The following is a 12,605-nucleotide window of genomic DNA, read 5'->3' on the forward strand; positions in this document are numbered from 1 at the left end:
GCTTGTCACATAGTCAAAGTAAATACTATGTAAGGATTGATAAGACACAGGAACATAAAAAAGGCTCCTGACCCCCTCGGTGGGATGAGTGGGGCTCCAAGGTGAGAGCTGCCCCGGCAGGGCTGTGTGGCTTAGCTGTAAGAACGCTTCCGACTGCACTCGCTCACGTCACGCCCTCTCTCCCAGGAGCTGGGCCTCCGCTGTCCGCATTACTCACCAAAGGTATGTCAGGCCTGCTGCCCAGGGCCCTCGGCTTGCCACACCCTGTCTGGGTGACACTGACGAGGACTGTGCTGTCACCGAGGCCTGGAGGAGGCAGCACGGGCACTCTAGATGCTTCACATTTTATGAGGTATTTTTGCTCACTCCCAACCTGATGTCTTCTCAGCTCATCACACTCCCTTGTCCTCCAGGGCCAATCTGTGAGCAGGGAGGGTCGTAAAATGAAGCGAGTGGGGTGTGGGAAGCTGTTACATCCTTTCAGAAGGGTGGAGAGGGAGGCGGCTCATGAGATGGGCTGGGTGGGGACAAGCCACGCAGATTCTCAGCGGGAAAGGCCAAGAGGCAGGGCAGCGGAGGGACGGGGACAGCGGGTGAGGCCAGGGACCCTGGAGAGGGGGAGGCTTGAGTCCTGATCTTAGGTCGCCTGGGCTGGCTTGATGATGTGCTTCTCTTGAGGTGCTCCACTTCTTGACTTCTTCCTGCACCTGGAACAATGGATAATAATAATAATAAAAGACAAATATTCCTCTCGAGGGGTTTGGGCACATGGTCAGGAGAACTGCAGCCCAGACTGTGAGGCTCTCGGCCAGTCTCGGGCCAGGCTAGGGTCAGGTGGCCACGTCATGCATGGGTGACCTGAGGTCACTCTGCCAGTTCTCCCGAGGTAGCTCTGGTCACTCACTTAATAATCGAGGGTCAGTGACTCTGCAGCCCTCCTGCTGCCCTCAAATGCCTGGCACTCCAGAACTGGGAGGCTGGGGGAGAGCTGGAACCTGGGAGCCTCCAGGAGATGGAGGACAGGACACCCCAGCCCAGGGGTACTGCATTAGTGCACCACAGGCGTGCTGATGCAGAGCACCAGAAATCTGTTGGCTTTTATAAAGGGTATTTGGGGTACATGTTTACATCACAAGGCCCTAAAGCATCCAGCTCAGGGTTACTTCCTTACCAAACCCCGTTGCCACATATTGAAGCAAGATGGCGGGCGACATCTGCAAGGGTTCAGCCTTCCTCTTCCCTCTTTTTTTTTAAGATTTATTTTTCATTTACTCCCCACCCCGTTGTCTGCTCTCTGTTGTCCATTTGCTGTGTGTTGTCTGTGTCCATCTGCATTCTTGTCAGTGGCACCGGGAATCTGTGTCTCTTTTTATTGCGTCATCTTGCTGCGTCAGCTCTCCATGAGTGCAGCGCTACTCCTGGGCTGCTGCGCTTTTTTCATGCAGGACAGCTCTCCTTGCAGGGCGCACTCCTTGCACATGGGGGCTCCCCTATGTGGGAGACAGCCCTGTATGGCACGGCACTCCTTGCGAGCATCAGCACTGCGCATGTGCCAGCTCACACCTGGGTTTGAACCCTGGACCTCCCTTATGGTAGGCGGGTGCTCTATCAGTTGAGCCAAATCCACTCCCCCCTCTTTCCTCTTAAGGCTCTGTGGGCCCAGCTTCTGATCTCAGCTGTAGGCAGGCAGAGGGCTCGTCTCTTCCGGGGGCCTCTGCTGTGTCTATGAAGCTATCTCTCCCCCTCTGTGTATCTTCTCTGTGCATCTACTTCTGTGTTCTCAATTGAGCATCTATTTACATAGCCCACCAAGGGGGCAGACACTCAACCCTGCACACCCTAGTGATGTGGTCAAATCAAAGCCCTAATCTTACTTTATTTATTTTCCCCTTCCTCTCCCCTCCCCTTTCTTTTTTTGCTGTCTGTGTCCATTTGCTGTATGATCTTCTGTATATATTTCTCTTTTTGTCATCTCTTCTCATTTTTTCTTCTCTAGGATTCACTGGGATTCAATCCTGGGGACCTCTGATGTGGAGAGAGGTTCCCTGACACCTGTACCACCTCAGTTCCTGGTTTCTGCTTGCTGCACTTCACCTTGACTCTCCCCTTTGTCTCTCTCTTTTTTTTTTTTTTTTTGTAGTTTAAAGTATTTTAATAGCAAACTTACAGGAACAGCACAGTAGACAGACATTAAAAACATGTACTTGCATTGTAGGACAACTCATTTAGAAAAGTATAGTGAATGGATGGAATCTATTGTATGATAAAAATGCTACAAACACCATCTAGTTGCCATCAATAAGAAATTTACTTGTTTTAAAAAAATCCAAATGCTGGCATTGTCCAGAAAAATTTAACAGGTTTATTTATAATTGTTATAAAGTTGAACTGTTGAAACTTGTTCACTGACACATTTTGACTTGCATTAATGCTTTATATCCCCACATTTATATTAAAAAGGTACACAGAAATGAAAATGGAAAAACTGCTAATACCTGATTTCTGTCCCCTATTTTTACATTCACAATCATATACTTAGGTACCTTTTGACCCCATGGAAAAAAAAAAATCCAACGTTCAGAACTACCAATAACAGGAAGACGAGAAAAAAAATTTTTTTTTTTTTTTGAGAATGACATGTTTCCCATCATAGTGATTCTTAAACACGCTCTCCATGTGTGCGGCGTGCTAGCTGGCTGTCTTTTGGCATAATTGTTACACGTTTGGCAAGGATAGCACACAGGCTGGTGTCTTCAAAAATGTCAACCAGATAGGCCTCACTTGCCTCCTGCAAAGCACCAATAGCTGCGCTCTGGAAGCGCAGATCTGTCTTGAGGTACTGAGCAGTTTCTCGCACCAGACGTTAGAAGGGAAGTTTGCCAATCAGAAGTTCAGTGGACATCTGATAACGTCTAATTTCACGGAGTGCCACAGTACCAGGTCTGTAACGATGCGGTTTCTTCACCCCTCCGGCAGAGGGCGCGCTCCTGCGCACGGCTCTGGTGGCCAGCTGCTATCACCTGACTCACATCTACTTCCCCCTAATCTTGCTTCAATCAAGTAAATGTAAAGCCTTTGAATTTAAATCAGTCAAAGGATATCATGCCCAGAGGAAAAGACCAGTTTATAAACATCCTCTTTTGGGAATTCATAAATAATCTCAAACTGCCACAGGTACCCTGGCTCCTCTGGGCCTTCTCTGTGGCCACTGGGAACCCCCAAATCCCATGATTTTGTCACCAGGACCTGAGCTCTCAGTCTCCGGATCAACAGCCCCTGGGGGACACTCACCGCCCCCCACCTCCTGTGTGATGGCAGGCAGGGGACAGCCCTTAGTGTCAGGAAGAAGAGCCCCCAGGCTGGCAATGAGTGGGGGAGGGAGGTGACGTGCACTCCCCCTTATCTTCAGATCTGAGGCCAGGAAGCTCCCCAGTGAGCTCCTGTCTGGTCCACTCCCTCCACCGTCATCCTGAAAGGGGAGTCACCCTCTCCAAGCACCGCATTCTGGAGGAGAGCCTGCCAGTGCCCTGTTCTGCCTCAGCGCCCCGCACTCCCTCAACCCTGCCCTGGAAGGACACCGACTGCCACGCCCAGTGCCACCAGCTACCCCGACCCGGGAACACCCGCCAACAAGCAGCTACTCTAGTCAAAGGAGACGTCTGCCCTCTGTCCATCCCAAACAGCAGGGCCCCTGTGGGTGCATTTCAGTACCAAGGGGAGAATTCCAATGTCGTGAAAGACGGTGCAGTCAGAAGAGGCGCCAAGACAGACAGCAGCAGGCAGGGCAAACGGCTGCATTCCTGCAGAGCAGGACAGCGCGCTGCCCAGAAACACACTTTGACAAGGCTCCATGGGAACAAAAACTGAGCGTCAGGGCTGGGAATCAGGGCCCACCATGGGACTTCACAGCAAAGAGTCCGGAGCCATTTCCTGGCTGAGTGAACTTTGGAGAGGTAGCTCACCTCACTATGCCTCAGTTTACTCATCTATAAAATGGGGATAATAGTACTGATGCTGGAGTTTGTAAGAACGGAATGAGGTAACATCAGTAAGGCATAGGCCACACAGAAAGTGCCATGTACATCCTTAATGCATACATTTATGTTCCAGACTTCCAAAATCTTGGTCCAGGTGCAAGTGGCAGGAAAGAACAAGATAGCGTAACAGGATCACGTATTCCTGGCTCACAGGCCATTATTGTCTTGCCCAGGAGCGACATTTTCCAATCATGTCACTTCCAAGTCCTTTCGACTTTTGTCTTATCTTCAAGCACTTGTACTATTTTTTAATCCATGCTTTTCTTGCAGGCAACTGGCTTTTAAATCTAAATAATTTCTCTACTGCAGAATGTTGATATTAACTACCATCATTGGAAAATCAGTATCACTTGCCACAAATAGAAAGGACCTATAAAAATACATCCTGTGAAAACAAAACAAACCTGGTGAGATTCTAGCTGGCTCCCCCTGCCTGCCAAGGCCCTGAGCCGGAGCCCAGCTTTCTCTTTCTTTTTAAGAAAAGAATAAGATATTAGCAGGTGTTAGAAGACGCTCCCGCTGAGCTAATCAAAGGGGCTGAAAGAAAACTGGAAAGGGAATATATTTCTAACAGTGTGATCGCAGGTATTTAATGTGGCCTCTGACCCCACTAAAATCACCCCTGCCCCACAGGGATGCGGCAGTACACTCCAGATTTAGATGACAGGTTGCATTTCTGTGGACTCTGTGAACTCAGCCTGTCAGCAAAGAGGAGTCAGCGTTGCCTGCGCGGGCGATTTTCCGCGCGTTTTATCCCACGACGTGCCGAAGGTTTTAACTCCACAGAGACGCGGCCGGGAGATGTGGGGGCGCCAGGCGGGGATGGCCTGGCCCGGAGTCTGGCGCTCTGGGGCTGCGGGCGCCGCCCACTGCGGCCTTTGGCAGGGGCGCGGGACCCGCTGCCTCGCTGGGAACCCGCTGCCTTGCCCTCAGGTCCTCGGCCAGGGAAGGACAGACCCCCGAGTGCAGGGACGCCCACCGCTCGCGGCACACACCGCCGCGGCTCCGACCCAACCCTCTCGAGGAGGTCGAGAAAACAAACACGCGAAACGCCTTCCGGGCTCCAGCCCTAAGGGAATGGCGCGGCTGCTGCGCGAAGGCAGAGGCAGGGGCGGGGGCTGGGGCCGCGCGCGCGTGCGCACCTGGGACCAGGTGGGCGTGGCCCGAACACTGGCCCCGCCCAGGCGCGGACACGGCGCCTGCGCGGCGCGGCGTCCGGTTTCCTGGCGGGCCCCGCCCAGAGCTGGTAGACTCCTGGTTGCTGCACGCGCGGCCAGCGCCCCGCCCAGACCCCCGCGGGAGCGCGCGCAGCTGGAGGTGGCGCAGGGGCGGAGCTGGGCGCGCGCCCGGAGGGGTTCCCGCGGCCGGAGCTGCTGCGTGGCGTGCTCAGAAAGACCCGCAACCGCGTACTGGGCGGAAAGGGGAGGGCAGTGCCCAGGCAGGCCCGCAGCGGGTGGCGATAACACCAGAAGGGAGCCTTACAAAGTTCGCTTCTCTTGGGGCTTTTTACATGGTCAGTTCTTTGTGCGCAGTAGCTCATCTAAGCCTCACGTTGAACATGGGAAAACTGAGGCTCCGAGTGGCAAGAATCTTGCCGGGGTCACAGTCTAGTAAATGATGGAGCAAACCCAGCCGGTGGGATTCCAGGGTCCTTACTGAAGACACCGTCTGCAAGCTGAGCCGCTAGTGGTGGTCGCCCTGGAGAGTCCAAGTAAGGAGAGGACAGTGAGAGAACCTGGAGTTTGCAATTTATATACTCACCTACTTTTCAAACTCCCTCCCTCCCCCAAAAGCACATTTAACAGTCTTAAAAAACAGAAGAAAACAAAAAACCCAAAAACCTCTGTCCCCGAGCTTCCGTTCCAGGCTCTGCCAGTCCTTCTGGGGCTCTGAGGTCCAGGGTTTGGAGAACTGGGGCCTTAATTATAGTGAGCCTTCCAATTCATGAACGCTGTATTGCTCTCTACTTAGTTAGGTCTTCTCTTCTTTCATTGGATTTTGCAATTTTCAACATAAAGAATATGGATGTGTTTTGGTAGATTTATATCTAAGTGTTTTGTATTTCTGATGTTCTTGTACGTGAAATATTTTTTAAAAATCGGTTTCCAATATTTTATTGCTAACATAGAAATACGAGTGACTTTTATGCTTGTATCTGTGGTTTTGTTAAATTCATTTCTTAGTTCAAGTAGCCTTTTGTAGATTTCTTAGGGTTTTCTCTGTAGCCAATCATGGTGGTAAATAGGGACACTTATATCTGCCTTTTCAGTCTGGATGCCTTTTAATTATTTTTCTTGCCTTATTGCACTGGCTAGAACCTTCAGTACAGTGTTGAATAGGAGTGGTGAAAGTGAGCATCTTTGTCTTGTTCCCTGCCTTTGGAGAAAAGCATTCAGTTTTTCACCATATGATATAGTGATTTTTGTTTTTTTTTTCTTTAAGAGTTATTTATTTTTCCCCTTCCCCATCCCCACCCTGCTGTTTTTGCTGTCTGTGTCCATTTGCTCTGTGATCTTCTGTATCTATTTCTCTTTTTTGTCTTCTCATCTTTCTCCTCTAGGATTCAGAGGGATTCAATCCTGGGGACCTCTGGTGTGGAGAGAGTTTCCCTGTCAATTGTAACACCTCAGTTCCTGGTCTCTACTGAGCTTCACTTTGACCCTCCCCTTCATCTCTTTTTTGTTGTCATCATCTTGCTGCGTGACTCACTTACGCAGGCACTTGGCTCACCACGTGGGCACTGGCTGACTGTGCAGGAACACTTTCTCTTCTTTTTTGACCAGGAGGTTCCGAGGATCGAACTTGGGTCCTCCCATATGGTAGGTGGAGGCCTTCTCACTTGAGCCACATCTGCTTCCCTGATACAGTGTTACAGTTTTTTTGTATATACCCTTTATTAGGTTAAGAATGTTCTCTTCTGTTCTGAGCTTGCCGAGTGATGTTTTGTTTTGTTTTATCGTAAATGTTAAGTTTTGTCAAATGCTCTTTCTGCACCTATTGCTATCAGAGGGCGATATTTAAAGCCTGGTGCATGATTGCTGGGACCCCCACGGGTTGGTGGGATTGGAGTCCCTTCCTCCTGGCACAGCCCACCCTGAATCACCGGCTGAAGGGCCAGCAGCGGGAGAGGTGACACATGGTCCTGCCCCGAGCGGTGGGCCTTCGTCGGGTGGCGCTGTGGTCCACCATGTGCAGCACCAGAGGAGGGAGAAAGTGGGTGGTGAAGATTTAGGGGGCAGCAGGGGTTCTTGGGGCTCTCTCGGTGGCCCTGGGGCCGCACCCACATTGTGGTGCATCCTGGCCCACCCCACGATCCTGATCCCTGGGAGGAGCCCAGCACTTGGGACTGGTTCTCTGTACTCATTTACGTGTCCATTCATTCAGCCTACTGAGTGCGATGTGCCCTGGGGATACCCTGCAAAGCCGGAGCTCAGCAGCCTCCATTCCAGGGCCCGAAGAGAGAAAACAAACAATCAATGTGCAAATACAGAATCGAGTCCAGAGGCTGAAAAAGCAGAAGCAGAGCAGGAGGGATGGGAGGAAAATTTCTTTAGCTCCCTTGTGGTCTGGGAAGAACTCTCTCAAGAGGTGTCATTTGAGCAGATGAGTGAAATAGGGAGTGAGCATTTGGGAACTGGGGAAAGAGAAATCCAGGCAGAGGGGACAGCAGGTGCAAAGGCCCTGAGGCAGGGTCATGCTGGCGTGTTTGAGGATTGATGATGAGGCCAGTGGGGGAGGTGAGTGAAGGCGAGTGCGGTGCAAGCTGAGCTCAGAGAGGTGCCAGGTGCTGTCTGTAGCCAAAATGGATCTGCAAGAGGTGGAATTTCCCAGCAGCCCTCCCTCCTTACTCTTTGTGCTTCTTGAACTCCCTTCGCCACTATAAATTTAATTAATTGTATTAACCAAATATCCTGTGTGAACCTTGTCTGGATCCTGATTCAAACGAGTCAGTGGTCCAAAAGACATTTCTGAGATAACTGGAGAAATTTTATTTTGCACTGGGTATTACATGATGCTCAGATTCCTGGTGAGTTGTTTTGGGTGTGATAATGACACTGTGGGTGTATAAAGGAAATGCTCGCATTTTTAGAGCTGTATCCGGAAGTATGTAGGGGTGAATTAAGAAAAGACAGGTATTTTTTGACCCTGCACAGTCAGCATGACCCCGTGGCAGAGGTCAGGTTTCTTACCCGGTGCTGGAATCAGAGCCGCTCACGCAGGCTGGGGAAGTGTGTGGGCTGCTCGCACACCCTCGCCCGCCTTCCCGGAGCCTTAGGAAGGCTCTCGCATCCCCTTGCTGGTGACTTAGTCCATGGGATTCTGAAGCTGCATGAGCACAGGCAGAAACCCCGCGCTGGAAAGTGGCTCAGGCTCGTCAGCTCGTTGGCCGATTTATAGTCAATGAATTAAACCCTGTGGTCCATAAAAAAATAAAATGAAGAAAATAATAATAAATAAATGAACCAACCCTGTGGGCTGTGCCGTTCTCCCGGCGGCCAGTGAACATTGATTACTTGTGTTGACTACTGTTCCAGCAACGTGAAACTCCCGTGGGAATTCTACAAGAATCTGCAATATATAGACACTTAAAAATAGTATTTGTGGTGTCTGCTTTGGACTGTAGTTACCTGGGTCCTGACACAGTCCCTGCCTCTCCAGTCTTCAGTGGTCGTTACTCGAAGGGGTTGTATTTATTGTTTTTCATCTCGTAACCAGTAAAGTAAATCACACAGCTTGACCAAGTCCTGCTGTTGAGTAGTCCGGCTTTCTTTTCTTCTTTCTTCTCTCTCTCCCTTTTTTTAAAAGATTTATTTATTTATTTATTTAAACTTCTCTCCCCCTCTCCCCCCAGTTGTCTGCTGTCTGTGTCCATTCGCTGTGTGTTCTTCTGGGTCCGCTTGCATTCTTGTCAGCGGCACTAGGAATCTGTCTCTTTTTGTTGCGTCGTCTTGCTGCGTCAGCTCTCCGTGTGTGTGGCGCCATTCTTGGGCAGGTTGCACTTTTTTCACACGGGGCGGCTCTCCTTGCAGGGCACACTCCTTACAGTGGGGCTCCCCCTATGTGGGGGACACCCCTGCGTGGCGCGGCACTCCTTGCGCGTCAGCGCTGTGCGTGGGCCAGCTCCACACGGGTCAGGGTGGCCCTAGGTTTGAACCCTGGACCTCCCATGTGGTAGGCAGACGCCCTATCCGTTGAGCCAAATCCGCCTCCCTCTTTCTTCTCTCAATTGCAGGAAGTCCAGTGTGCAGAGCACAGAGAAGGCAGGAAAGAAACTGTCATGTCACCCGTGGGAACTGTCAAGGGAAATGACACCCATCACCACCCCCAGGGGAGGGGTCCCACAGCAGCGGGTCAGCACTGAGCCGTCGAGCCCCTCCAGTACTGCTGTCGGGGTCACCCAAAGAGACACAACTCACCCGGGGACTGGATGGAACAACGTTTACTCACCAAGAGGAGCCGAGCAAGGTCCCCCTCGCTAGTGGACGCCCGTCCCCTTGGTCAGGGGCTCTTGATCCATGGCCGAGGCAGGAAGGGGTTGTGCCGTAGTGGAGGACACTGCTGCCTCCTGCCAGGAGCAGCCAGGGCAGCGGCTGGGGGGGGCCAGAGCTGTAAAACGCACGTGCCTAGCCATGCCATCGAGTCAGCGGAGGACATCCATGTGTGCTGGGGCCAAAGGGAAGGAAAGGGGGGCAGGCCTGGAGAAGCCCCCGTTTATCACCCATCCTGGGGGCTCACACAGCTGGTCCTGGGCACAGGGTTTATTTGTGGGTCACCAGGAAAGGCAGCCGGAAGTAGTGTTTTGAAATGGAATAGAAAAGAGCCAAAAGACCCTATATGGTAAAAATATTACAAGACGTATTAAAATTGTGTAGAACTAAATACACACAGAGAGACACACACCAATGAGTACACTATCCTCGTTGTGACTCTGTACTCCAATTTTGCAAAGTGTTGCCAAGGAGGGATACTGGGCCAGGTGTCCGGGAGGGCTTCTGGTGTTTCTCACACTGCGTGTGACCCTACAACGATCCAGTAAGAAATTCACTTAAAGATGCTACGAGATGGTCAAGGTTTCCAAAGTGTGTTCTTTAAAACATGATTAAACTGTGTTTTCAACATGCCTGTCGCTGTCGCCATGTTGTAAGACCTTCCTCCTCGGGGCTTTAAGGTCCAGTTTGTGAACCGACCATAGTGGCTGCCGGAGGGCACACCCGGCCCCTTGAGGACACAGAACCTCCCACTGCTGAGCCCTTCTGGAACTGCCCCCCGCTGAAGCGTGCCTCCTCACCCAGGGCACCCGCCCTCCTGGGGCTGATGTGGGGTGCAAAGGCTCAGCACCCCGGCCTTGATGCAGAAGGGCCACCCTTGCTCCAGAGCTCCCGTAGGGTGGGCTGAGGCCTCTGTTGCGACCTCGTCTCAGTTCAGCACCCCACCTCCTGCTGCCCGCACTGTCCTGCCCTAGGGCTCCCCAGTCACCCTCCTGCACCCAGGCCTTTGCCTCAGTGTTTCCCGGGGAGTCCAGCTGAAGACGGCAGCAGCGATCGTTCTCGGCCCTATCAACAGAGCCTCTGAAGCAGCTGGGAAAAAATCACGGAAGTTGCTTACGGCTCTGTCTGCAGACACTGAGCAACCCCTTAGCCTTAATGGGCTGGTATCTTTGTTCAGTATGTTGCCTTATTTTTCTTTAGCTACAGGTTTCACATCCAGACGTGTGGCTACTTGATGAGTTGGTGAATTCTCTCCTGCCTGCTTCCCCGCCTCTAGGGCGATCTGAGGAGCCGGGAATTCCAATCTCACTCCTTGCTAGCGGCTGTGAGGACAGGAAAATGAGGGCAAAAGTTGGAACTGTGCCCTGAAGCCCGCTTCCGAGTTTCGCTTTGAATGGATTGTTCTAAGCGTGGGACTGTGTGACGCAGAGGGTCCAGAGGTAGAAGGAGGACTGTGGGTAACAAATATGAGAATGTGCCCTCATGAACAGCAGAGAGTGTGTGATACTAATAACAGGGTGATGATAATCAGGTGCGCTGGGGGGAAACACACCAAGTGTAAGCTAGGGGATGTGGTAGTCATGGTGACAAATGTTTCACAACAGTGGCAGATGGTGGTGGTGGGATGGGGTGTGGGAGCTCGGCAGGATATGCATGTTCATTTTGTAAGTTCACAACTTTTACTATACATGTATTGTTTATGAATGTGTATGTATGTATGATGTGCTTCAATAAAATCTTATTAAAAGATAAATTCCCATTGTTTATGCCACCTGATTGCATGGTGTTTGCTTGACCAGCAAGGAAACTCAAACAGGGGAAGAAGTGCTGAGGGTGGGACGCAGAAGGGCATTTCTGTCCCTCGAGGTTGTCCATCCCCTCCACCCCCACCCCCGGGGTGCAGCCATCTCCCTGTTCCTGCCCAGCACCAGGAGACAGGACGTGCCTCCAGGGAATGGGGAAAGCGTGCAAGGCAGCAGCCCCCCCCCAGGAAGTGGATGCTTTGGGGCCCCCCAAGGTTGTCTGCGGGGCTTGTGAGCAGGGGACTGTATGAGACCCAGGCAGTGATGCCAGCCTGTGCTTTTCTTTTTTTTTTTAAGATTTATTTTTTATTTATCCCTTTCCCTGCCCCCCACCCTCCTCCCCAGTTGTCTGCTCTCTGTGTCCGTTCACTGTGTGTTCTTCTGTGTCTGCTTGCATTCTCAGCAGCACCGGGAATCTGTGTCTCTCTTTGTTGTACCATCTTGCTGTGTCAGCTCTCCGTGTATGGGGCGCCATTCCATGGGCAGGCTGTGCTTTTTTCATGTGGGGTGGCTCTCCTTGTGCGTGGGGCCCCCCTATGGGGGCACTCCTTGCACATTACACTGTGCGTGGGCCAGCTCGCCACACGGGGCAGGAGGCCCTGGGCTTGAACCCTGGACCTCCCATGTGGTAGGAGGACGCGCTATCCGTTGAGCCACATCCGCTTCCCAGCCTGTGCTTTAGTTTGCCGTGTTACAGTCCACACGAAAAGGCGGGTGGAGAATAAGCCTCCGGCTGTGAACGGAGACGGCCTGGGTGCAATCCGGTTTTGTCACTGTGGGACCTGGGGACAAATGACATAACTCCTCTTAGCCCTGCTTATGGCACAGGGGAAAAGAGACGCAAAAAGTCGGCCCCTCCCAGGCCGATGTGGTTTCCATGAGTTAAGTGGGTGACGCCCTGGGCCCAGCCTGAGGTGGCAGCCCCCAACCCCCGGCCCTGTTCTAACCAACGCTGTTGGGTTTGTGTTCCCCTGACCTCCAGCAGCCAGAGATTTAAGGGGCTGGTGGTTTTCCTCCAGCACAGGCCTTCGTGCAGCTGGGAAGACCTGGAGCAGGGCTCTACAACAAACCGCAAAGCCTTTTCTGGCATACCCCTTGGCCTGACCAGACTGCCTCTGGGAGCCAGGCCCCCAAAGGCAGCTCTGTCTCTGGCTCTCCCACCCATCACCCTGCCTTCCACAGATTTGTCTTTGTGCCTGTGCATCCTTGAAAAAAAAATTGTAGCTCCTGGTCATTTCCACTAACACTATTTCTTGGAACTCGTTTCCTGTGAGTAC

General features: G+C 52.0%; 1 long non-coding RNA gene across 1 annotated transcript; it reads left to right on the forward strand.

Annotated features, from left to right (window-relative positions):
* Positions 1-5,298: 5,298 nt before the first annotated feature.
* LOC131279982 (uncharacterized) lies at positions 5,299-11,279 on the forward strand. The gene is made up of 2 exons (XR_009187514.2): positions 5,299-5,748; positions 9,271-11,279. It is a non-coding gene; the product is annotated as an uncharacterized lncRNA (long non-coding RNA).
* Positions 11,280-12,605: the final 1,326 nt, after the last annotated feature.

This window comes from Dasypus novemcinctus, chromosome 10 (assembly GCF_030445035.2).
Source record: "Dasypus novemcinctus isolate mDasNov1 chromosome 10, mDasNov1.1.hap2, whole genome shotgun sequence".
NCBI lineage: Eukaryota > Metazoa > Chordata > Mammalia > Cingulata > Dasypodidae > Dasypus > Dasypus novemcinctus.